Source organism: Oncorhynchus mykiss, chromosome 25, assembly GCF_013265735.2.
Source record: "Oncorhynchus mykiss isolate Arlee chromosome 25, USDA_OmykA_1.1, whole genome shotgun sequence".
Classification (NCBI taxonomy): Eukaryota; Metazoa; Chordata; class Actinopteri; order Salmoniformes; family Salmonidae; genus Oncorhynchus; species Oncorhynchus mykiss.
Window position 1 is genome coordinate 30,044,988 of NC_048589.1, and position 23,403 is coordinate 30,068,390.

At 38.5% G+C, this 23,403-nt stretch overlaps 1 protein-coding gene across 2 annotated transcripts in view; it reads left to right on the forward strand.

Annotated features, from left to right (window-relative positions):
* Positions 1-23,403, forward strand: part of LOC110505773 (rho GTPase-activating protein 5) — a 69,934-nt gene that overhangs the window by 37,627 nt on the left and 8,904 nt on the right. The window lies entirely within an intron of this gene.

Consider the following 23,403-nt stretch of genomic DNA (forward strand, 5'->3'; position numbering starts at 1 on the left):
TGTTTTCCTTATTATCTTTACAAGATCAGTGTTTTCCTCATTATCTTTACAAGCTCAGTGTTTTCCTTATTATCTTTACAAGCTCAGTGTTTTCCTTATTATCTTTACAAGCTCTCCATTGTCCTTAGTATCTTTACAAGCTCAGTGTTTTCCTTATTATCTTTACAAGCTCAGTGTTTTCCTTGTTATCTTTACAAGCTCAGTGTTTTCCTTATTATCTTTACAAGCTCAGTGTTTTCCTTATTATCTTTACATGCTGTGTGTTTTCCTTATTATCTTTACAAGTTTTCTCTTTTCCTTATCATCTTTACAAGCTCAGTGTTTTCCTTATTATCTTTACAAGCTCACTGTTTTCCTTATTATCTTTACAAGCTCTCCATTGTCCTTATTATCTTTACAAGCCAGTGTTTTCCTTATTATCTTTACAAGCTCAGTGTTTTCCTCATTATCTTTACAAGCTCTCTGTTTTCCTTATTATCTTTACAAGCTCAGTGTTTTACTTATTATCTTCACAAGCCCACTGTTTTCCTTATTATCTTTACAAGCTCAGTGTTTTCCTCATTATCTTTACAAGCTTAGTGTTTTCCTTATTATCTTTACAAGTTTTCTGTTTTTCTTATTATCTTTACAAGCTCAGTGTTTTACTTATCTTTTCAAGCTCACTGTTTTCCTTATTATCTTTACAAGCTCAGTGTTTTCCTTATTATCTTTACAAGCTCTCCATTGTCCTTATTATCTTTACAAGCTCAGTGTTTTCCTTATTATCTTTACAAGCTCTTCATTGTCCTTATTATCTTTACAAGCTCAGTGTTTTCCTTATTATCTTTACAAGCTCTCCATTGTCCTTATTATCTTTACAAGCTTAGTGTTTTCCTTATTATCTTTACAAGCTCTTCATTGTCCTTATTATCTTTACAAGCTTAGTGTTTTCCTTATTATCTTTACAAGCTCTCCATTGTCCTTATTATCTTTCCAAGCTCAGTGTTTTCCTTATTATCTTTACAAGCTCAGTGTTTTCCTTATTATCTTTACAAGTGTTCTGTTTTCCTTATCTTTACAAGCTCAGTGTTTTCCTTATTATCTTTACAAGCTCAGTGTTTTCCTTATTATCTTTACAAGCTCACTTTTTTCCTCATTATCTTTACAAGCTCACTGTTTTCCTTATTGTCTTTACAAGCTCAGTGTTTTCCTTATTATCTTTACAAGCTCAGTGTTTTCCTTATTATCTTTACAAGTTTTCTCTTTTCCTTATTATCTTTACAAGCTCAGTGTTTTACTTATTATCTTTACAAGCTCACTGTTTTCCTTATTATCTTTACAAGTTTTCTGTTTTCCTTATCTTTACAAGCTCACTGTTTTCCTTATTATCTTTACAAGCTCACTGTTTTCCTTATTATCTTTACAAGTTTTCTGTTTTCCTTATTATCTTTACAAGCTTAGTGTTTTCCTTATTATCTTTACAAGCTCAGTGTTTTCCTTATTATCTTTACAAGCTCTCCATTGTCCTTATTATCTTTACAAGCTCTGTGTTTTCCTTATTATCTTTACAAGCTCAGTGTTTACCTTATTATCTTTACAAGCTCTCCATTGTCCTTATTATCTTTACAAGCTCTCCATTGTCCTTATTATCTTTACAAGCTCAGTGTTTTCCTTATTATCTTTACAAGCTCCCCATTGTCCTTATTATCTTTACAAGCTCTGTGTTTTCCTTATTATCTTTACAAGCTCAGTGTTTACCTTATTATCTTCACAAGCCCACTGTTTTCCTTATTATCTTTACAAGCTCAGTGTTTTCCTCATTATCTTTACAAGCTTAGTGTTTTCCTTATTATCTTTACAAGTTTTCTGTTTTTCTTATTATCTTTACAAGCTCAGTGTTTTACTTATCTTTTCAAGCTCACTGTTTTCCTTATTATCTTTACAAGCTCAGTGTTTTCCTTATTATCTTTACAAGCTCTCCATTGTCCTTATTATCTTTACAAGCTCAGTGTTTTCCTTATTATCTTTACAAGCTCTTCATTGTCCTTATTATCTTTACAAGCTCAGTGTTTTCCTTATTATCTTTACAAGCTCTCCATTGTCCTTATTATCTTTACAAGCTTAGTGTTTTCCTTATTATCTTTACAAGCTCTTCTTGTCCTTATTATCTTTACAAGCTTAGTGTTTTCCTTATTATCTTTACAAGCTCTCCATTGTCCTTATTATCTTTCCAAGCTCAGTGTTTTCCTTATTATCTTTACAAGCTCAGTGTTTTCCTTATTATCTTTACAAGTGTTCTGTTTTCCTTATCTTTACAAGCTCAGTGTTTTCCTTATTATCTTTACAAGCTCAGTGTTTTCCTTATTATCTTTACAAGCTCACTGTTTTCCTCATTATCTTTACAAGCTCACTGTTTTCCTTATTGTCTTTACAAGCTCAGTGTTTTCCTTATTATCTTTACAAGTTTTCTGTTTTCCTTATTATCTTTACAAGCTTAGTGTTTTCCTTATTATCTTTACAAGCTCAGTGTTTTCCTTATTATCTTTACAAGCTCTCCATTGTCCTTATTATCTTTACAAGCTCTGTGTTTTCCTTATTATCTTTACAAGCTCAGTGTTTACCTTATTATCTTTACAAGCTCTCCATTGTCCTTATTATCTTTACAAGCTCTGTGTTTTCCTTATTATCTTTACAAGCTCAGTGTTTACCTTATTATCTTTACAAGCTCTCCATTGTCCTTATTATCTTTACAAGCTCTCCATTGTCCTTATTATCTTTACAAGCTCTCTGTTTTCCTTATTATCTTGACAAGCTCAGTGTTTTCCTTAGTATCTTTACAAGCTCAGTGTTTACCTTATTATCTTTACAAGCTCTCTGTTTTCCTTATTATCTTGACAAGCTCAGTGTTTTCCTTAGTATCTTTACAAGCTCAGTGTTTACCTTATTATCTTTACAAGCTCTCTGTTTTCCTTATTATCTTTACAAGCTCTCCATTGTCCTTATTATCTTTACAAGCTCTCCATTGTCCTTATTATCTTTACAAGCTCAGTGTTTTCCTTATTATCTTTACAAGCTCTCCATTGTCCTTATTATCTTTACAAGCTCTCCATTGTCCTTATTATCTTTACAAGCTTAGTGTTTTCCTTATTATCTTTACAAGTTTTCTGTTTTTCTTATTATCTTTACAAGCTCAGTGTTTTACTTATCTTTTCAAGCTCACTGTTTTCCTTATTATCTTTACAAGCTCAGTGTTTTCCTTATTATCTTTACAAGCTCTCCATTGTCCTTATTATCTTTACAAGCTCAGTGTTTTCCTTATTATCTTTACAAGCTCTTCATTGTCCTTATTATCTTTACAAGCTTAGTGTTTTCCTTATTATCTTTACAAGCTCTTCATTGTCCTTATTATCTTTACAAGCTTAGTGTTTTCCTTATTATCTTTACAAGCTCTCCATTGTCCTTATTATCTTTCCAAGCTCAGTGTTTTCCTTATTATCTTTACAAGCTCAGTGTTTTCCTTATTATCTTTACAAGTGTTCTGTTTTCCTTATCTTTACAAGCTCAGTGTTTTCCTTATTATCTTTACAAGCTCAGTGTTTTCCTTATTATCTTTACAAGCTCACTGTTTTCCTCATTATCTTTACAAGCTCACTGTTTTCCTTATTGTCTTTACAAGCTCAGTGTTTTCCTTATTATCTTTACAAGCTCAGTGTTTTCCTTATTATCTTTACAAGTTTTCTCTTTTCCTTATTATCTTTACAAGCTCAGTGTTTTACTTATTATCTTTACAAGTTTTCTGTTTTCCTTATCTTTACAAGCTCACTGTTTTCCTTATTATCTTTACAAGCTCACTGTTTTCCTTATTATCTTTACAAGTTTTCTGTTTTCCTTATTATCTTTACAAGCTTAGTGTTTTCCTTATTATCTTTACAAGCTCAGTGTTTTCCTTATTATCTTTACAAGCTCTCCATTGTCCTTATTATCTTTACAAACTCTGTGTTTTCCTTATTATCTTTACAAGCTCAGTGTTTACCTTATTATCTTTACAAGCTCTCCATTGTCCTTATTATCTTTACAAGCTCTCCATTGTCCTTATTATCTTTACAAGCTCAGTGTTTTCCTTATTATCTTTACAAGCTCCCCATTGTCCTTATTATCTTTACAAGCTCTGTGTTTTCCTTATTATCTTTACAAGCTCAGTGTTTACCTTATTATCTTTACAAGCTCTCCATTGTCCTTATTATCTTTACAAGCTCTCCATTGTCCTTATTATCTTTACAAGCTCTCTGTTTTCCTTATTATCTTGACAAGCTCAGTGTTTTCCTTAGTATCTTTACAAGCTCAGTGTTTACCTTATTATCTTTACAAGCTCTCTGTTTTCCTTATTATCTTGACAAGCTCAGTGTTTTCCTTATTATCTTTACAAGCTCAGTGTTTACCTTATTATCTTTACAAGCTCTCTGTTTTCCTTATTATCTTTACAAGCTCTCCATTGTCCTTATTATCTTTACAAGCTCTCCATTGTCCTTATTATCTTTACAAGCTCAGTGTTTTCCTTATTATCTTTACAAGCTCTCCATTGTCCTTATTATCTTTACAAGCTCAGTGTTTTCCTTATTATCTTTACAAGCTCTTCATTGTCCTTATTATCTTTACAAGCTTAGTGTTTTCCTTATTATCTTTACAAGCTCTTCATTGTCCTTATTATCTTTACAAGCTTAGTGTTTTCCTTATTATCTTTACAAGCTCTCCATTGTCCTTATTATCTTTCCAAGCTCAGTGTTTTCCTTATTATCTTTACAAGCTCAGTGTTTTCCTTATTATCTTTACAAGTGTTCTGTTTTCCTTATCTTTACAAGCTCAGTGTTTTCCTTATTATCTTTACAAGCTCAGTGTTTTCCTTATTATCTTTACAAGCTCACTGTTTTCCTCATTATCTTTACAAGCTCACTGTTTTCCTTATTGTCTTTACAAGCTCAGTGTTTTCCTTATTATCTTTACAAGCTCAGTGTTTTCCTTATTATCTTTACAAGTTTTCTCTTTTCCTTATTATCTTTACAAGCTCAGTGTTTTACTTATTATCTTTACAAGTTTTCTGTTTTCCTTATCTTTACAAGCTCACTGTTTTCCTTATTATCTTTACAAGCTCACTGTTTTCCTTATTATCTTTACAAGTTTTCTGTTTTCCTTATTATCTTTACAAGCTTAGTGTTTTCCTTATTATCTTTACAAGCTCAGTGTTTTCCTTATTATCTTTACAAGCTCTCCATTGTCCTTATTATCTTTACAAACTCTGTGTTTTCCTTATTATCTTTACAAGCTCAGTGTTTACCTTATTATCTTTACAAGCTCTCCATTGTCCTTATTATCTTTACAAGCTCTCCATTGTCCTTATTATCTTTACAAGCTCAGTGTTTTCCTTATTATCTTTACATGCTGTGTGTTTTCCTTATTATCTTTACAAGTTTTCTCTTTTCCTTATCATCTTTACAAGCTCAGTGTTTTCCTTATTATCTTTACAAGCTCACTGTTTTCCTTATTATCTTTACAAGCTCTCCATTGTCCTTATTATCTTTACAAGCCAGTGTTTTCCTTATTATCTTTACAAGCTCTCTGTTTTCCTTATTATCTTTACAAGCTCAGTGTTTTACTTATTATCTTCACAAGCCCACTGTTTTCCTTATTATCTTTACAAGCTCAGTGTTTTCCTCATTATCTTTACAAGCTTAGTGTTTTCCTTATTATCTTTACAAGTTTTCTGTTTTTCTTATTATCTTTACAAGCTCAGTGTTTTACTTATCTTTTCAAGCTCACTGTTTTCCTTATTATCTTTACAAGCTCAGTGTTTTCCTTATTATCTTTACAAGCTCTCCATTGTCCTTATTATCTTTACAAGCTCAGTGTTTTCCTTATTATCTTTACAAGCTCTTCATTGTCCTTATTATCTTTACAAGCTCAGTGTTTTCCTTATTATCTTTACAAGCTCTCCATTGTCCTTATTATCTTTACAAGCTTAGTGTTTTCCTTATTATCTTTACAAGCTCTTCATTGTCCTTATTATCTTTACAAGCTTAGTGTTTTCCTTATTATCTTTACAAGCTCTCCATTGTCCTTATTATCTTTCCAAGCTCAGTGTTTTCCTTATTATCTTTACAAGCTCAGTGTTTTCCTTATTATCTTTACAAGTGTTCTGTTTTCCTTATCTTTACAAGCTCAGTGTTTTCCTTATTATCTTTACAAGCTCAGTGTTTTCCTTATTATCTTTACAAGCTCACTTTTTTCCTCATTATCTTTACAAGCTCACTGTTTTCCTTATTGTCTTTACAAGCTCAGTGTTTTCCTTATTATCTTTACAAGCTCAGTGTTTTCCTTATTATCTTTACAAGTTTTCTCTTTTCCTTATTATCTTTACAAGCTCAGTGTTTTACTTATTATCTTTACAAGCTCACTGTTTTCCTTATTATCTTTACAAGTTTTCTGTTTTCCTTATCTTTACAAGCTCACTGTTTTCCTTATTATCTTTACAAGCTCACTGTTTTCCTTATTATCTTTACAAGTTTTCTGTTTTCCTTATTATCTTTACAAGCTTAGTGTTTTCCTTATTATCTTTACAAGCTCAGTGTTTTCCTTATTATCTTTACAAGCTCTCCATTGTCCTTATTATCTTTACAAGCTCTGTGTTTTCCTTATTATCTTTACAAGCTCAGTGTTTACCTTATTATCTTTACAAGCTCTCCATTGTCCTTATTATCTTTACAAGCTCTCCATTGTCCTTATTATCTTTACAAGCTCAGTGTTTTCCTTATTATCTTTACAAGCTCCCCATTGTCCTTATTATCTTTACAAGCTCTGTGTTTTCCTTATTATCTTTACAAGCTCAGTGTTTACCTTATTATCTTCACAAGCCCACTGTTTTCCTTATTATCTTTACAAGCTCAGTGTTTTCCTCATTATCTTTACAAGCTTAGTGTTTTCCTTATTATCTTTACAAGTTTTCTGTTTTTCTTATTATCTTTACAAGCTCAGTGTTTTACTTATCTTTTCAAGCTCACTGTTTTCCTTATTATCTTTACAAGCTCAGTGTTTTCCTTATTATCTTTACAAGCTCTCCATTGTCCTTATTATCTTTACAAGCTCAGTGTTTTCCTTATTATCTTTACAAGCTCTTCATTGTCCTTATTATCTTTACAAGCTTAGTGTTTTCCTTATTATCTTTACAAGCTCTTCATTGTCCTTATTATCTTTACAAGCTTAGTGTTTTCCTTATTATCTTTACAAGCTCTCCATTGTCCTTATTATCTTTCCAAGCTCAGTGTTTTCCTTATTATCTTTACAAGCTCAGTGTTTTCCTTATTATCTTTACAAGTGTTCTGTTTTCCTTATCTTTACAAGCTCAGTGTTTTCCTTATTATCTTTACAAGCTCAGTGTTTTCCTTATTATCTTTACAAGCTCACTGTTTTCCTCATTATCTTTACAAGCTCACTGTTTTCCTTATTGTCTTTACAAGCTCAGTGTTTTCCTTATTATCTTTACAAGCTCAGTGTTTTCCTTATTATCTTTACAAGTTTTCTCTTTTCCTTATTATCTTTACAAGCTCAGTGTTTTACTTATTATCTTTACAAGTTTTCTGTTTTCCTTATCTTTACAAGCTCACTGTTTTCCTTATTATCTTTACAAGCTCACTGTTTTCCTTATTATCTTTACAAGTTTTCTGTTTTCCTTATTATCTTTACAAGCTTAGTGTTTTCCTTATTATCTTTACAAGCTCAGTGTTTTCCTTATTATCTTTACAAGCTCTCCATTGTCCTTATTATCTTTACAAACTCTGTGTTTTCCTTATTATCTTTACAAGCTCAGTGTTTACCTTATTATCTTTACAAGCTCTCCATTGTCCTTATTATCTTTACAAGCTCTCCATTGTCCTTATTATCTTTACAAGCTCAGTGTTTTCCTTATTATCTTTACATGCTGTGTGTTTTCCTTATTATCTTTACAAGTTTTCTCTTTTCCTTATCATCTTTACAAGCTCAGTGTTTTCCTTATTATCTTTACAAGCTCACTGTTTTCCTTATTATCTTTACAAGCTCTCCATTGTCCTTATTATCTTTACAAGCCAGTGTTTTCCTTATTATCTTTACAAGCTCTCTGTTTTCCTTATTATCTTTACAAGCTCAGTGTTTTACTTATTATCTTCACAAGCCCACTGTTTTCCTTATTATCTTTACAAGCTCAGTGTTTTCCTCATTATCTTTACAAGCTTAGTGTTTTCCTTATTATCTTTACAAGTTTTCTGTTTTTCTTATTATCTTTACAAGCTCAGTGTTTTACTTATCTTTTCAAGCTCACTGTTTTCCTTATTATCTTTACAAGCTCAGTGTTTTCCTTATTATCTTTACAAGCTCTCCATTGTCCTTATTATCTTTACAAGCTCAGTGTTTTCCTTATTATCTTTACAAGCTCTTCATTGTCCTTATTATCTTTACAAGCTCAGTGTTTTCCTTATTATCTTTACAAGCTCTCCATTGTCCTTATTATCTTTACAAGCTTAGTGTTTTCCTTATTATCTTTACAAGCTCTTCATTGTCCTTATTATCTTTACAAGCTTAGTGTTTTCCTTATTATCTTTACAAGCTCTCCATTGTCCTTATTATCTTTCCAAGCTCAGTGTTTTCCTTATTATCTTTTCAAGCTCAGTGTTTTCCTTATTATCTTTACAAGTGTTCTGTTTTCCTTATCTTTACAAGCTCAGTGTTTTCCTTATTATCTTTACAAGCTCAGTGTTTTCCTTATTATCTTTACAAGCTCACTTTTTTCCTCATTATCTTTACAAGCTCACTGTTTTCCTTATTGTCTTTACAAGCTCAGTGTTTTCCTTATTATCTTTACAAGCTCAGTGTTTTCCTTATTATCTTTACAAGTTTTCTCTTTTCCTTATTATCTTTACAAGCTCAGTGTTTTACTTATTATCTTTACAAGCTCACTGTTTTCCTTATTATCTTTACAAGTTTTCTGTTTTCCTTATCTTTACAAGCTCACTGTTTTCCTTATTATCTTTACAAGCTCACTGTTTTCCTTATTATCTTTACAAGTTTTCTGTTTTCCTTATTATCTTTACAAGCTTAGTGTTTTCCTTATTATCTTTACAAGCTCAGTGTTTTCCTTATTATCTTTACAAGCTCTCCATTGTCCTTATTATCTTTACAAGCTCTGTGTTTTCCTTATTATCTTTACAAGCTCAGTGTTTACCTTATTATCTTTACAAGCTCTCCATTGTCCTTATTATCTTTACAAGCTCTCCATTGTCCTTATTATCTTTACAAGCTCAGTGTTTTCCTTATTATCTTTACAAGCTCCCCATTGTCCTTATTATCTTTACAAGCTCTGTGTTTTCCTTATTATCTTTACAAGCTCAGTGTTTACCTTATTATCTTCACAAGCCCACTGTTTTCCTTATTATCTTTACAAGCTCAGTGTTTTCCTCATTATCTTTACAAGCTTAGTGTTTTCCTTATTATCTTTACAAGTTTTCTGTTTTTCTTATTATCTTTACAAGCTCAGTGTTTTACTTATCTTTTCAAGCTCACTGTTTTCCTTATTATCTTTACAAGCTCAGTGTTTTCCTTATTATCTTTACAAGCTCTCCATTGTCCTTATTATCTTTACAAGCTCAGTGTTTTCCTTATTATCTTTACAAGCTCTTCATTGTCCTTATTATCTTTACAAGCTCAGTGTTTTCCTTATTATCTTTACAAGCTCTCCATTGTCCTTATTATCTTTACAAGCTTAGTGTTTTCCTTATTATCTTTACAAGCTCTTCTTGTCCTTATTATCTTTACAAGCTTAGTGTTTTCCTTATTATCTTTACAAGCTCTCCATTGTCCTTATTATCTTTCCAAGCTCAGTGTTTTCCTTATTATCTTTACAAGCTCAGTGTTTTCCTTATTATCTTTACAAGTGTTCTGTTTTCCTTATCTTTACAAGCTCAGTGTTTTCCTTATTATCTTTACAAGCTCAGTGTTTTCCTTATTATCTTTACAAGCTCACTGTTTTCCTCATTATCTTTACAAGCTCACTGTTTTCCTTATTGTCTTTACAAGCTCAGTGTTTTCCTTATTATCTTTACAAGCTCAGTGTTTTCCTTATTATCTTTACAAGTTTTCTCTTTTCCTTATTATCTTTACAAGCTCAGTGTTTTACTTATTATCTTTACAAGCTCACTGTTTTCCTTATTATCTTTACAAGTTTTCTGTTTTCCTTATCTTTACAAGCTCACTGTTTTCCTTATTATCTTTACAAGCTCACTGTTTTCCTTATTATCTTTACAAGTTTTCTGTTTTCCTTATTATCTTTACAAGCTTAGTGTTTTCCTTATTATCTTTACAAGCTCAGTGTTTTCCTTATTATCTTTACAAGCTCTCCATTGTCCTTATTATCTTTACAAGCTCTGTGTTTTCCTTATTATCTTTACAAGCTCAGTGTTTACCTTATTATCTTTACAAGCTCTCCATTGTCCTTATTATCTTTACAAGCTCTGTGTTTTCCTTATTATCTTTACAAGCTCAGTGTTTACCTTATTATCTTTACAAGCTCTCCATTGTCCTTATTATCTTTACAAGCTCTCCATTGTCCTTATTATCTTTACAAGCTCTCTGTTTTCCTTATTATCTTGACAAGCTCAGTGTTTTCCTTAGTATCTTTACAAGCTCAGTGTTTACCTTATTATCTTTACAAGCTCTCTGTTTTCCTTATTATCTTGACAAGCTCAGTGTTTTCCTTAGTATCTTTACAAGCTCAGTGTTTACCTTATTATCTTTACAAGCTCTCTGTTTTCCTTATTATCTTTACAAGCTCTCCATTGTCCTTATTATCTTTACAAGCTCTCCATTGTCCTTATTATCTTTACAAGCTCAGTGTTTTCCTTATTATCTTTACAAGCTCTCCATTGTCCTTATTATCTTTACAAGCTCTCCATTGTCCTTATTATCTTTACAAGCTTAGTGTTTTCCTTATTATCTTTACAAGTTTTCTGTTTTTCTTATTATCTTTACAAGCTCAGTGTTTTACTTATCTTTTCAAGCTCACTGTTTTCCTTATTATCTTTACAAGCTCAGTGTTTTCCTTATTATCTTTACAAGCTCTCCATTGTCCTTATTATCTTTACAAGCTCAGTGTTTTCCTTATTATCTTTACAAGCTCTTCATTGTCCTTATTATCTTTACAAGCTTAGTGTTTTCCTTATTATCTTTACAAGCTCTTCATTGTCCTTATTATCTTTACAAGCTTAGTGTTTTCCTTATTATCTTTACAAGCTCTCCATTGTCCTTATTATCTTTCCAAGCTCAGTGTTTTCCTTATTATCTTTACAAGCTCAGTGTTTTCCTTATTATCTTTACAAGTGTTCTGTTTTCCTTATCTTTACAAGCTCAGTGTTTTCCTTATTATCTTTACAAGCTCAGTGTTTTCCTTATTATCTTTACAAGCTCACTGTTTTCCTCATTATCTTTACAAGCTCACTGTTTTCCTTATTGTCTTTACAAGCTCAGTGTTTTCCTTATTATCTTTACAAGCTCAGTGTTTTCCTTATTATCTTTACAAGTTTTCTCTTTTCCTTATTATCTTTACAAGCTCAGTGTTTTACTTATTATCTTTACAAGTTTTCTGTTTTCCTTATCTTTACAAGCTCACTGTTTTCCTTATTATCTTTACAAGCTCACTGTTTTCCTTATTATCTTTACAAGTTTTCTGTTTTCCTTATTATCTTTACAAGCTTAGTGTTTTCCTTATTATCTTTACAAGCTCAGTGTTTTCCTTATTATCTTTACAAGCTCTCCATTGTCCTTATTATCTTTACAAACTCTGTGTTTTCCTTATTATCTTTACAAGCTCAGTGTTTACCTTATTATCTTTACAAGCTCTCCATTGTCCTTATTATCTTTACAAGCTCTCCATTGTCCTTATTATCTTTACAAGCTCAGTGTTTTCCTTATTATCTTTACAAGCTCCCCATTGTCCTTATTATCTTTACAAGCTCTGTGTTTTCCTTATTATCTTTACAAGCTCAGTGTTTACCTTATTATCTTTACAAGCTCTCCATTGTCCTTATTATCTTTACAAGCTCTCCATTGTCCTTATTATCTTTACAAGCTCTCTGTTTTCCTTATTATCTTGACAAGCTCAGTGTTTTCCTTAGTATCTTTACAAGCTCAGTGTTTACCTTATTATCTTTACAAGCTCTCTGTTTTCCTTATTATCTTGACAAGCTCAGTGTTTTCCTTATTATCTTTACAAGCTCAGTGTTTACCTTATTATCTTTACAAGCTCTCTGTTTTCCTTATTATCTTTACAAGCTCTCCATTGTCCTTATTATCTTTACAAGCTCTCCATTGTCCTTATTATCTTTACAAGCTCAGTGTTTTCCTTATTATCTTTACAAGCTCTCCATTGTCCTTATTATCTTTACAAGCTCAGTGTTTTCCTTATTATCTTTACAAGCTCTTCATTGTCCTTATTATCTTTACAAGCTTAGTGTTTTCCTTATTATCTTTACAAGCTCTTCATTGTCCTTATTATCTTTACAAGCTTAGTGTTTTCCTTATTATCTTTACAAGCTCTCCATTGTCCTTATTATCTTTCCAAGCTCAGTGTTTTCCTTATTATCTTTACAAGCTCAGTGTTTTCCTTATTATCTTTACAAGTGTTCTGTTTTCCTTATCTTTACAAGCTCAGTGTTTTCCTTATTATCTTTACAAGCTCAGTGTTTTCCTTATTATCTTTACAAGCTCACTGTTTTCCTCATTATCTTTACAAGCTCACTGTTTTCCTTATTGTCTTTACAAGCTCAGTGTTTTCCTTATTATCTTTACAAGCTCAGTGTTTTCCTTATTATCTTTACAAGTTTTCTCTTTTCCTTATTATCTTTACAAGCTCAGTGTTTTACTTATTATCTTTACAAGTTTTCTGTTTTCCTTATCTTTACAAGCTCACTGTTTTCCTTATTATCTTTACAAGCTCACTGTTTTCCTTATTATCTTTACAAGTTTTCTGTTTTCCTTATTATCTTTACAAGCTTAGTGTTTTCCTTATTATCTTTACAAGCTCAGTGTTTTCCTTATTATCTTTACAAGCTCTCCATTGTCCTTATTATCTTTACAAACTCTGTGTTTTCCTTATTATCTTTACAAGCTCAGTGTTTACCTTATTATCTTTACAAGCTCTCCATTGTCCTTATTATCTTTACAAGCTCTCCATTGTCCTTATTATCTTTACAAGCTCAGTGTTTTCCTTATTATCTTTACAAGCTCCCCATTGTCCTTATTATCTTTACAAGCTCTGTGTTTTCCTTATTATCTTTACAAGCTCAGTGTTTACCTTATTATCTTTACAAGCTCTCCATTGTCCTTATTATCTTTACAAGCTCTCCATTGTCCTTATTATCTTTACAAGCTCTCTGTTTTCCTTATTATCTTGACAAGCTCAGTGTTTTCCTTAGTATCTTTACAAGCTCAGTGTTTACCTTATTATCTTTACAAGCTCTCTGTTTTCCTTATTATCTTGACAAGCTCAGTGTTTTCCTTATTATCTTTACAAGCTCAGTGTTTACCTTATTATCTTTACAAGCTCTCTGTTTTCCTTATTATCTTTACAAGCTCTCCATTGTCCTTATTATCTTTACAAGCTCTCCATTGTCCTTATTATCTTTACAAGCTCAGTGTTTTCCTTATTATCTTTACAAGCTCTCCATTGTCCTTATTATCTTTACAAGCTCTCCATTGTCCTTATTATCTTTACAAGCTCAGTGTTTTCCTTATGATCTTTACAAGCTCAGTGTTTTCCTTAGTATCTTTACAAGCTCTCTGCTTTCCTTATTATCTTTACAAGCTCACTGTTTTCCTTATTATCTTTACAAGCTCACTGTTTTCCTTAGTATATTTACAAGCTCTCTGTTTTCCTTATTATCTTTACAAGCTCACTGTTTACCTTATTATCTTTACAAGCTCTCTGTTTTCCTTATTATCTTTACAGGCTCAGTGTTTTCCTTATTATCTTTACAAGCCAGTGTTTTCCTTATTATCTTTACAAGTTCAGTGTTTTCCTTATTATCTTTACAAGCTCTCCATTGTCCTTATTATCTTTACAAGCTCAGTGTTTTCCTTATTATCTTTACAAGCCAGTGTTTTCCTTATTATCTTTACAAGTTCAGTGTTTTCCTTATTATCTTTACAAGCTCTCCATTATCCTTATTATCTTTACAAGTTCAGTGTTTTCCTTATTTGCTTTACAAGCTCTCCATTGTCCTTATTATCTTTACAAGCCACTGTTTTCCTTATTATCTTTACAAGCTCAGTGTTTTCCTTAGTATCTTTACAATCTCACTGTTTTCCTTATTATCTTTACAAGCTCAGTGTTTTCCTTATTATCTTTACAAGCTCTCTGTTTTCCTTATTATCTTTACAAGCTCACTGTTTTCCTTATTATCTTTACAAGCTCTCCATTGTCCTTATTATCTTTACAAGCTCTCCATTGTCCTTATTATCTTTACAAGCTCACTGTTTACCTTATTATCTTTATAAGCCAGTGTTTTCCTTATTATCTTTACAAGCTCTCTGTTTTCCTTATTATCTTTACAAGCCAGTGTTTACCTTATTATCTTTACAAGCTCTCTGTTTTCCTTATTATCTTGACAAGCTCAGTGTTTTCCTTAGTATCTTTACAAGCTCAATGTTTACCTTATTATCTTTACAAGCTCTCTGTTTTCCTTATTATCTTTACAAGCTCTCCATTGTCCTTATTATCTTTACAAGCTCTCCATTGTCCTTATTATCTTTACAAGCTCAGTGTTTTCCTTATTATCTTTACAAGCTCTCCATTGTCCTTATTATCTTTACAAGCTCTCCATTGTCCTTATTATCTTTACAAGCTCAGTGTTTTCCTTATGATCTTTACAAGCTCAGTGTTTTCCTTAGTATCTTTACAAGCTCTCTGCTTTCCTTATTATCTTTACAAGCTCACTGTTTTCCTTATTATCTTTACAAGCTCAGTGTTTTCCTTAGTATATTTACAAGCTCTCTGTTTTCCTTATTATCTTTACAAGCTCACTGTTTACCTTATTATCTTTACAAGCTCTCTGTTTTCCTTATTATCTTTACAGGCTCAGTGTTTTCCTTATTATCTTTACAAGCTCTCCATTGTCCTTATTATCTTTACAAGCTCTCCGTTGTCCTTATTATATTTACAAGCTCTCCATTGTCCTTATTATCTTTACAAGCTCAGTGTTTTCCTTATTATCTTTACAAGCCAGTGTTTTCCTTATTATCTTTACAAGTTCAGTGTTTTCCTTATTATCTTTACAAGCTCTCCATTGTCCTTATTATCTTTACAAGCTCAGTGTTTTCCTTATTATCTTTACAAGCCAGTGTTTTCCTTATTATCTTTACAAGTTCAGTGTTTTCCTTATTATCTTTACAAGCTCTCCATTGTCCTTATTATCTTTACAAGTTCAGTGTTTTCCTTATTATCTTTACAAGCTCTCCATTGTCCTTATTATCTTTACAAGCCACTGTTTTCCTTATTATCTTTACAAGCTCAGTGTTTTCCTTAGTATCTTTACAATCTCTCTGTTTTCCTTATTATCTTTACAAGCTCTCTGTTTTCCTTATTATCTTTACAAGCTCACTGTTTTCCTTATTATCTTTACAAGCTCAGTGTTTTCCTTATTATCTTTACAAGCTCACTGTTTTCCTTATTATCTTTACAAGCTCTCCATTGTCCTTATTATCTTTACAAGCTCTCCATTGTCCTTATTATCTTTACAAGCTCACTGTTTTCCTTATTATCTTTATAAGCCAGTGTTTTCCTTATTATCTTTACAAGCTCTCTGTTTTCCTTATTATCTTTACAAGCCAGTGTTTTCCTTATTATCTTTACAAGCTCTCTGTTTTCGTTATTATCTTTACAAGCCAGTGTTTTCCTTATGATCTTTACAAGCTCTCTGTTTTCCTTATTATCTTTACAAGCCAGTGTTTTCCTTATTATCTTTACAAGCTCTCTGTTTTCGTTATTATCTTTACAAGCCAGTGTTTTCCTTATTATCTTTACAAGCTCTCCATTGTCCTTATTATCTTTACAAGCTCTCCATTGTCCTTATTATCTTTACAAGCTCTCCATTGTCCTTATTATCTTTACAAGCTCAGTGTTGTCCTTATTATCTTTACAAGCTCACTCACCCGAAACTGAACAGGAACACACTGGTTCAGTAAGACGTCAGAGAGCGAAAGTGATTGTTTGGGAAAACGAAGAATGACTCTTTTCCTCCTAACTGTTTCATTTCAGACACAAATATATCTGAATGACTGTCAATGGGACTTTTATAACATACAGGGGATGGCTGATTGTATTAACCTGCTAATGAAGGAGTTCTGGGTATGTCCTATAATATGATTTAGACAAGGATGTAATCTCCACTCAGCTGCAGAGGGATCCTCCCCTCCCTCTTGTTATACATTTAGAAGTTATAAATACTGGTTGCGGTGTAGTGCAGTAAATATGGTCTCTAAATACGCCCGACCAAGTCAAAATGACTCCAATTTGCCTTATAGCTTGACTTACACAAGCAATCAATTTGATGTTATTTTATTTAGCCTGGAATTGAATTACTGAGTAAGCTATCTGGTTGGCTGTATTTCCCCGGGGGGGAGCCATCGAGCTGTGTAAAGGGGCTGGGTGGAAAGATCTTCCTTCCATCAAGTGGCCAAATGACTTCCTATCCACGAGACACTGTTTACCGAAGCCACTAGCCACTGCCTTCTCTCTTTCTCACTCTCTCTCACTCTCTCTCTCTCACTCACTCTCTCACTTCTTTCACCACAGGAATTTGGGGAATTAAGTGCATTTTTCTCCCTCTTTCCCTTTCCGTTCTCTGGGAGAGAGATCTACTCTGACAGCTGTCAGTTCATCTTAGGCCCTGTCCTGCTCTCACCAGCTCGTTCTCTCTCAGCCTCTTCCTCTTCTCACCACTCTTTATCTTGTTCTCTCACCAACTCTCTCCCTCTTACTCTTCCCGCTCTCCTTCTCGCTTTCCCCCCTCTCTCCCCTCTTACTCTCCCCCTCTCTCCCTCTTACTCTCTCCCTCCTCCCTTTACTCTCTCCCTCCCTCTTGCTCTCTCCCTCCCTCTTACTCTCCCTCCTTCCTTTTACTCTCTCCCCTCCCTCTTACTCTCTCCCTCCCTCTTACTCTCTCCCTCTTGCTCTCTCCCTCCCTCTTACTCTCCCTCCTCCCTTTTACTCTCTCCCCTCCCTCTTACTCTCTCCCTCCCTCTTACTCTCTCCCTCCCTCATACTCTCTCCCTCTTACTCTCTCCCTCCCTCTTACTCTCTCCCCTCCCTCTTACTCTCTCCCCTCCCTCTTACTCTTTTCCTCCCTCCCTCTTACTCTCCCCTCCCTCCTCCCTTTTACTCTCTCCCTCCCTCCTCCCTTTTACTCTCTCCCTCCCTTTTACTCTCCCCTCCCTCTTACTCTCTCCCCTCCCTCTTACTCTCTCCCTCCCTCTTACTCTCTCCCTCCCTCTTACTCTCCCCTCCCTCCTCCCTTTTACTCTCCCTCCCTCCTGCCTTTTACTCTCTCCCCTCCCTCCTCCCTTTTACGCTCTTACTCTCTCCCTCCCTTTTACTCTCTCCCTCCCTCCTCCCTTTTACGCTCTCCCTCCCTCTTACTCTCCCCTCCCTCCTCCCTCTTACTCTCTCCCCTCCCTCCTCCCTTTTACTCTCTCCCTCCCTCCTCCCTCTTACTCTCTCCCTCCCTCCTCCCTTTTACTCTCTCCCTCCCTCTTACTCTCTCCCTCCCTCCTCCCTTTTACTCTCTCCCTCCCTCTTACTCTCTCCCTCCCTCCTCCCTCTTACTCTCTCCCTCCCTCCTCCCTCTTACTCTCTCCCCTCCCTCCTCCCTTTTACTCTCTCCCTCCCTTTTACTCTCTCCCTCCCTCTTACTCTCTCCCTCCCTCCTCCCTTTTACTCTCTCCCTCCCTCCTCCCTCTTACTCTCTCCCTCCCTCCTCCCTCTTACTCTCTCCCTCTCTCTTACACTCTTCCCTCCCTCTTACTCTCTCCCCTCCCTCCTCCCTTTTACTCTCTCCCTCCCACTTACTCTCCCTCCCTCTTACTCTCTAACCCTTCCTCTCCCTCTGACTCTCTCTCCTCCTTCCTCCCTTTTACTCTCTCTCTCCCTCCCTCTTACTCTCCCTCCTCCCTTTTACTCTCTCCCCCTCTTACTCTCTCCTTCTCTCTCCCTTTACTCTCTTCCCTCCTCTCTCTCTCCCTCTTACTCTCTCCTTCTCTCTCCCTTTTCTCTCTTCCCTCTCCTCTGTCTCTCACCTCGCTCTCCCTTTACTCTCTCACTTTACTCTCTTCCCTCTCCTCTCTCTCTCCCTCTTACTCTCTCCCCTCGCTCTCCCTTTACTCTCTTCCCTCTCCTCTCTCCCTCTTACTCTCTCCCCTCCCTCTTACTCTCTCCCTCCCTCTTACTCTCTCCCTCCCTCATACTCTCTCCCTCTTACTCTCTCCCTCCCTCTTACTCTCTCCCCTCCCTCTTATTCTCTCCCCCCCTCTTACTCTCTCCCTCCCTCCCTCTTACTCTCCCCTCCCTCCTCCCTTTTACTCTCTCCCTCCCTCCTCCCTTTTACTCTCTCCCTCCCTCCTCCCTTTTACTCTCTCCCTCCCTTTTACTCTCCCCTCCCTCTTACTCTCTCCCCTCCCTCTTACTCTCTCCCTCCCTCTTACTCTCTCCCTCCCTCTTACTCTCTCCCTCCCTCATACTCTCTCCCTCTTACTCTCTCCCTCCCTCTTACTCTCCCCTCCCTCTTACTCTCTCCCCTCCCTCTTACTCTCTCCCCCCCTCCCTCTTACTCTCCCCTCCCTCCTCCCTTTTACTCTCTCCCTCCCTCCTCCCTTTTACTCTCTCCCTCCCTCCTCCCTTTTACTCTCCCTCCCTCCCTCTTACTCTCCCCTCCCTCCTCCCTTTTACTCTCTCCCTCCCTCCTCCCTTTTACTCTCTCCCCCCTCCTACCTTTTACTCTCTCCCTCCCTTTTACTCTCCCCTCCCTCTTACTCTCTCCCCTCCCTCTTACTCTCTCCCTCCCTCTTACTCTCTCTCTCCCTCCCTCTTACTCTCCCCTCCCTCCTCCCTTTTACTCTCTCCCCTCCCTCCTCCCTTTTACGCTCTTACTCTCTCCCCTCCCTCCTCCCTTTTACGCTCTTACTCTCTCCCTCCCTTTTACTCTCTCCCTCCCTCCTCCCTTTTACGCTCTCCCTCCCTCTTACTCTCCCCTCCCTCCTCCCTCTTACTCTCTCCCCTCCCTCCTCCCTTTTACTCTCTCCCTCCCTCCTCCCTCTTACTCTCTCCCTCCCTCCTCCCTTTTACTCTCTCCCTCCCTCTTACTCTCTCCCTCCCTCCTCCCTTTTACTCTCTCCCTCCCTCTTACTCTCTCCCTCCCTCCTCCCTCTTACTCTCTCCCTCCCTCCTCCCTCTTACTCTCTCCCCTCCCTCCTCCCTTTTACTCTCTCCCTCCCTTTTACTCTCTCCTCTCCCTCTTACTCTCTCCCTCCCTCCTCCCTTTTACTCTCTCCCTCCCTCCTCCCTCTTACTCTCTCCCTCCCTCCTCCCTCTTACTCTCTCCCTCTCTCTTACACTCTTCCCTCCCTCTTACTCTCTCCCCTCCCTCCTCCCTTTTACTCTCTCCCTCCCACTTACTCTCCCTCCCTCTTACTCTCTAACCCTTCCTCTCCCTCTGACTCTCTCTCCTCCTTCCTCCCTTTTACTCTCTCTCTCCCTCCCTCTTACTCTCCCTCCTCCCTTTTACTCTCTCCCCCTCTTACTCTCTCCTTCTCTCTCCCTTTACTCTCTTCCCTCCTCTCTCTCTCCCTCTTACTCTCTCCTTCTCTCTCCCTTTTCTCTCTTCCCTCTCCTCTGTCTCTCACCTCGCTCTCCCTTTACTCTCTCACTTTACTCTCTTCCCTCTCCTCTCTCTCTCCCTCTTACTCTCTCCCCTCGCTCTCCCTTTGCTCTCTTCCCTCTCCTCTCTCCCTCTTACTCTCTCCCCTCCCTCTTACTCTCTCCCTCCCTCTTACTCTCTCCCTCCCTCATACTCTCTCCCTCTTACTCTCTCCCTCCCTCTTATTCTCTCCCCCCCTCTTACTCTCTCCCTCCCTCCCTCTTACTCTCCCCTCCCTCCTCCCTTTTACTCTCTCCCTCCCTCCTCCCTTTTACTCTCTCCCTCCCTCCTCCCTTTTACTCTCTCCCTCCCTTTTACTCTCCCCTCCCTCTTACTCTCTCCCCTCCCTCTTACTCTCTCCCTCCCTCTTACTCTCTCCCCCCCTCTTACTCTCTCCCTCCCTCATACTCTCTCCCTCTTACTCTCTCCCTCCCTCTTACTCTCCCCTCCCTCTTACTCTCTCCCCTCCCTCTTACTCTCTCCCTCCCTCCCTCTTACTCTCCCCTCCCTCCTCCCTTTTACTCTCTCCCCTCCCTCCTCCCTTTTACTCTCTCCCTCCCTCCTCCCTTTTACTCTCTCCCCTCCCTCTTACTCTCTCCCCTCCCTCTTACTCTCTCCCTCCCTCCCTCTTACTCTCCCCTCCCTCCTCCCTTTTACTCTCTCCCTCCCTCCTCCCTTTTACTCTCTCCCCCCTCCTCCCTTTTACTCTCTCCCTCCCTTTTACTCTCCCCTCCCTCTTACTCTCTCCCCTCCCTCTTACTCTCTCCCTCCCTCTTACTCTCTCTCTCCCTCCCTCTTACTCTCCCCTCCCTCCTCCCTTTTACTCTCTCCCCTCCCTCCTCCCTTTTACGCTCTTACTCTCTTCCTCCCTCCTCCCTTTTACTCTCTCCCTCTCTCTTACTCTCTCCCCTCCCTCTTACTCTCTCCCTCCCTCTTACTCTCCCCTCCCTCCTCCCTTTTACTCTCCCTCCCTCCTGCCTTTTACTCTCTCCCCTCACTCCTCCCTTTTACGCTCTTACTGTCTCCCTCCCTTTTACTCTCTCCCTCCCTCCTCCCTTTTACGCTCTCCCTCCCTCCCTCTTACTCTCCCCTCCCTCCTCCCTCTTACTCTCTCCCCTCCCTCCTCCCTTTTACTCTCTCCCTCCCTCCTCCCGCTTACTCTCTCTCTCCCTCCCTCCTCCCTTTTACTCTCTCCCTCCCTCTTACTCTCTCCCTCCCTCCTCCCTTTTACTCTCTCCCTCCCTCTTACTCTCTCCCTCCCTCCTCCCTCTTACTCTCTCCCTCCCTCCTCCCTCTTACTCTCTCCCCTCCCTCCTCCCTTTTACTCTCTCCCTCCCTCTTACTCTCTCCCTCCCTCCTCCCTCTTACTCTCTCCCTCCCTCCTCCCTCTTACTCTCTCCCCTCCCTCCTCCCTTTTACTCTCTCCCTCCCTCCTCCCGCTTACTCTCTCTCTCCCTCCCTCCTCCCTTTTACTCTCTCCCTCCCTCTTACTCTCTCCCTCCCTCCTCCCTTTTACTCTCTCCCTCCCTCTTACTCTCTCCCTCCCTCCTCCCTCTTACTCTCTCCCTCCCTCCTCCCTCTTACTCTCTCCCTCCCTCCTCCCTCTTACTCTCTCCCCTCCCTCCTCCCTTTTACTCTCTCCCTCCCTTTTACTCTCTCCCTCCCTCCTCCCTCTTACTCTCTCCCTCCCTCCTCCCTCTTACTCTCTCCCTCTCTCTTACACTCTCCCCTCCCTCTTACTCTCTCCCCTCCTTCCTCCCTTTTACTCTCTCCCTCCCACTTACTCTCCCTCCCTCTTACTCTCTAACCCTTCCTCTCCCTCTGACTCTCTCTCCTCCTTCCTCCCTTTTACTCTCTCTCTCCCTCCCTCTTACTCTCCCTCCTCCCTTTTACTCTCTTCCCCCTCTTACTCTCTCCTTCTCTCTCCCTTTACTCTCTTCCCTCTCCTCTCTCTCTCCCTCTTACTCTCTCCTTCTCTCTCCCTTTTCTCTCTTCCCTCTCCTCTGTCTCTCACCTCGCTCTCCCTTTACTCTCTCACTTTACTCTCTTCCCTCTCTCTCTCCCTCTTACTCTCTCCTCTCGCTCTCCCTTTACTCTCTTCCCTCTCCTCTCTCCCTCTTACTCTCTCCCCTCGCTCTCCCTTTACTCTCTTCCCTCTCCCTCCCTCCTCCCTTTTACTCTCTCCCTCCCTCTTACTTTCTCCCTCCTCCCTTTTACTCTCTCCCTCCCTCCTCCCTTTTACTCTCTCCCTCCCTCCTCCCTTTTACTCTCTCCCCTCTCTCTTACTCTCCCCTCCCTCTTCCCTTTTACGCTCTCCCTCCCTCTTACTCTCTCTTACTCTCTCCCTCCCTCCTCCCTTTTACTCTCTCCCTCCCTCTTACTCTCTCCCTCCCTCTTACTCTCTCCCTCCTCCCTTTTACTCTCTCCCTCCCTCCTCCCTTTTACTCTCTCCCCTCTCTCTTACTCCCCCCTCCCTCCTCCCTTTTACGCTCTCCCTCCCTCTTACTCTGTCCCCTCTCTCTTACTCTCTCCCCCCCTCCTCCCTTTTACTCTCTCCCTCCCTCTTACTCTCTCCCCTCCCGCTTACTCCCTCCCTCTCTCTTACTCTCTCCCTCCTCCCTTTTACTCTCTCCCTCCCTCCTCCCTTTTACTCTCTCCCCTCTCTCTTACTCTCTCCCTCCCTCCCTCCTCCCTTTTACTCTCTCCCTCCCTCTTACGCTCTCCCTCCCTCCCTCCTCCCTTTTACTCTCTCCCTCCCTCTTACGCTCTCCCTCCCTCTTACTCTCTCGCCTCTCTCTTACTCTCTCCCTCCCTCCTCCCTTTTACTCCCTCCCTCCTCCCTTTTACTCTCTCCCTCCCTCCTCCCTCTTACTCTCTCCCCTCCCTCTTACTCTCCCTCCTCCCTCTTACTCTCTCCCTCTCTTTTACTCTCTCCCCTCCCTCTTACTCTCTCCACTTCTTCCTCCCTTGTACTCTCTCCCTCCCTCTTACTCTCTCCCCTCCCTCCTCCCTTTTACTCTCTCCCTCCCTCTTACTCTCTCCCTCCCTCCTCCCTTTTACTCTCTCCCTCCCTCTTACTCTCTCCCTCCCTCCTCCCTTTTACTCTCTCCCTCCCTCTTACTCTCTCCCTCCCTCCCTCCTCCCTCTTACTCTCTCCCTCCCTCCTCCCTTTTACTCTCTCCCTCCCTTTTACTCTCTCCCTCCCTCTTACTCTCTCCCTCCCTCCTCCCTCTTACTCTCTCCCTCCCTCCTCCCTCTTACTCTCTCCCTCCCTCCTCCCTCTTACTCTCTCCCCTCCCTCTTACTCTCTCCTCTCCCTCTTACTCTCACCCCTCCCTCTTACTCTCACCCCTCCCTCTTACTCTCCCTCCTCCCTCTTACTCTCTCCCTCTCTTTTACTCTCTCCCCTCCCTCTTACTCTCTCCACTTCTTCCTCCCTTGT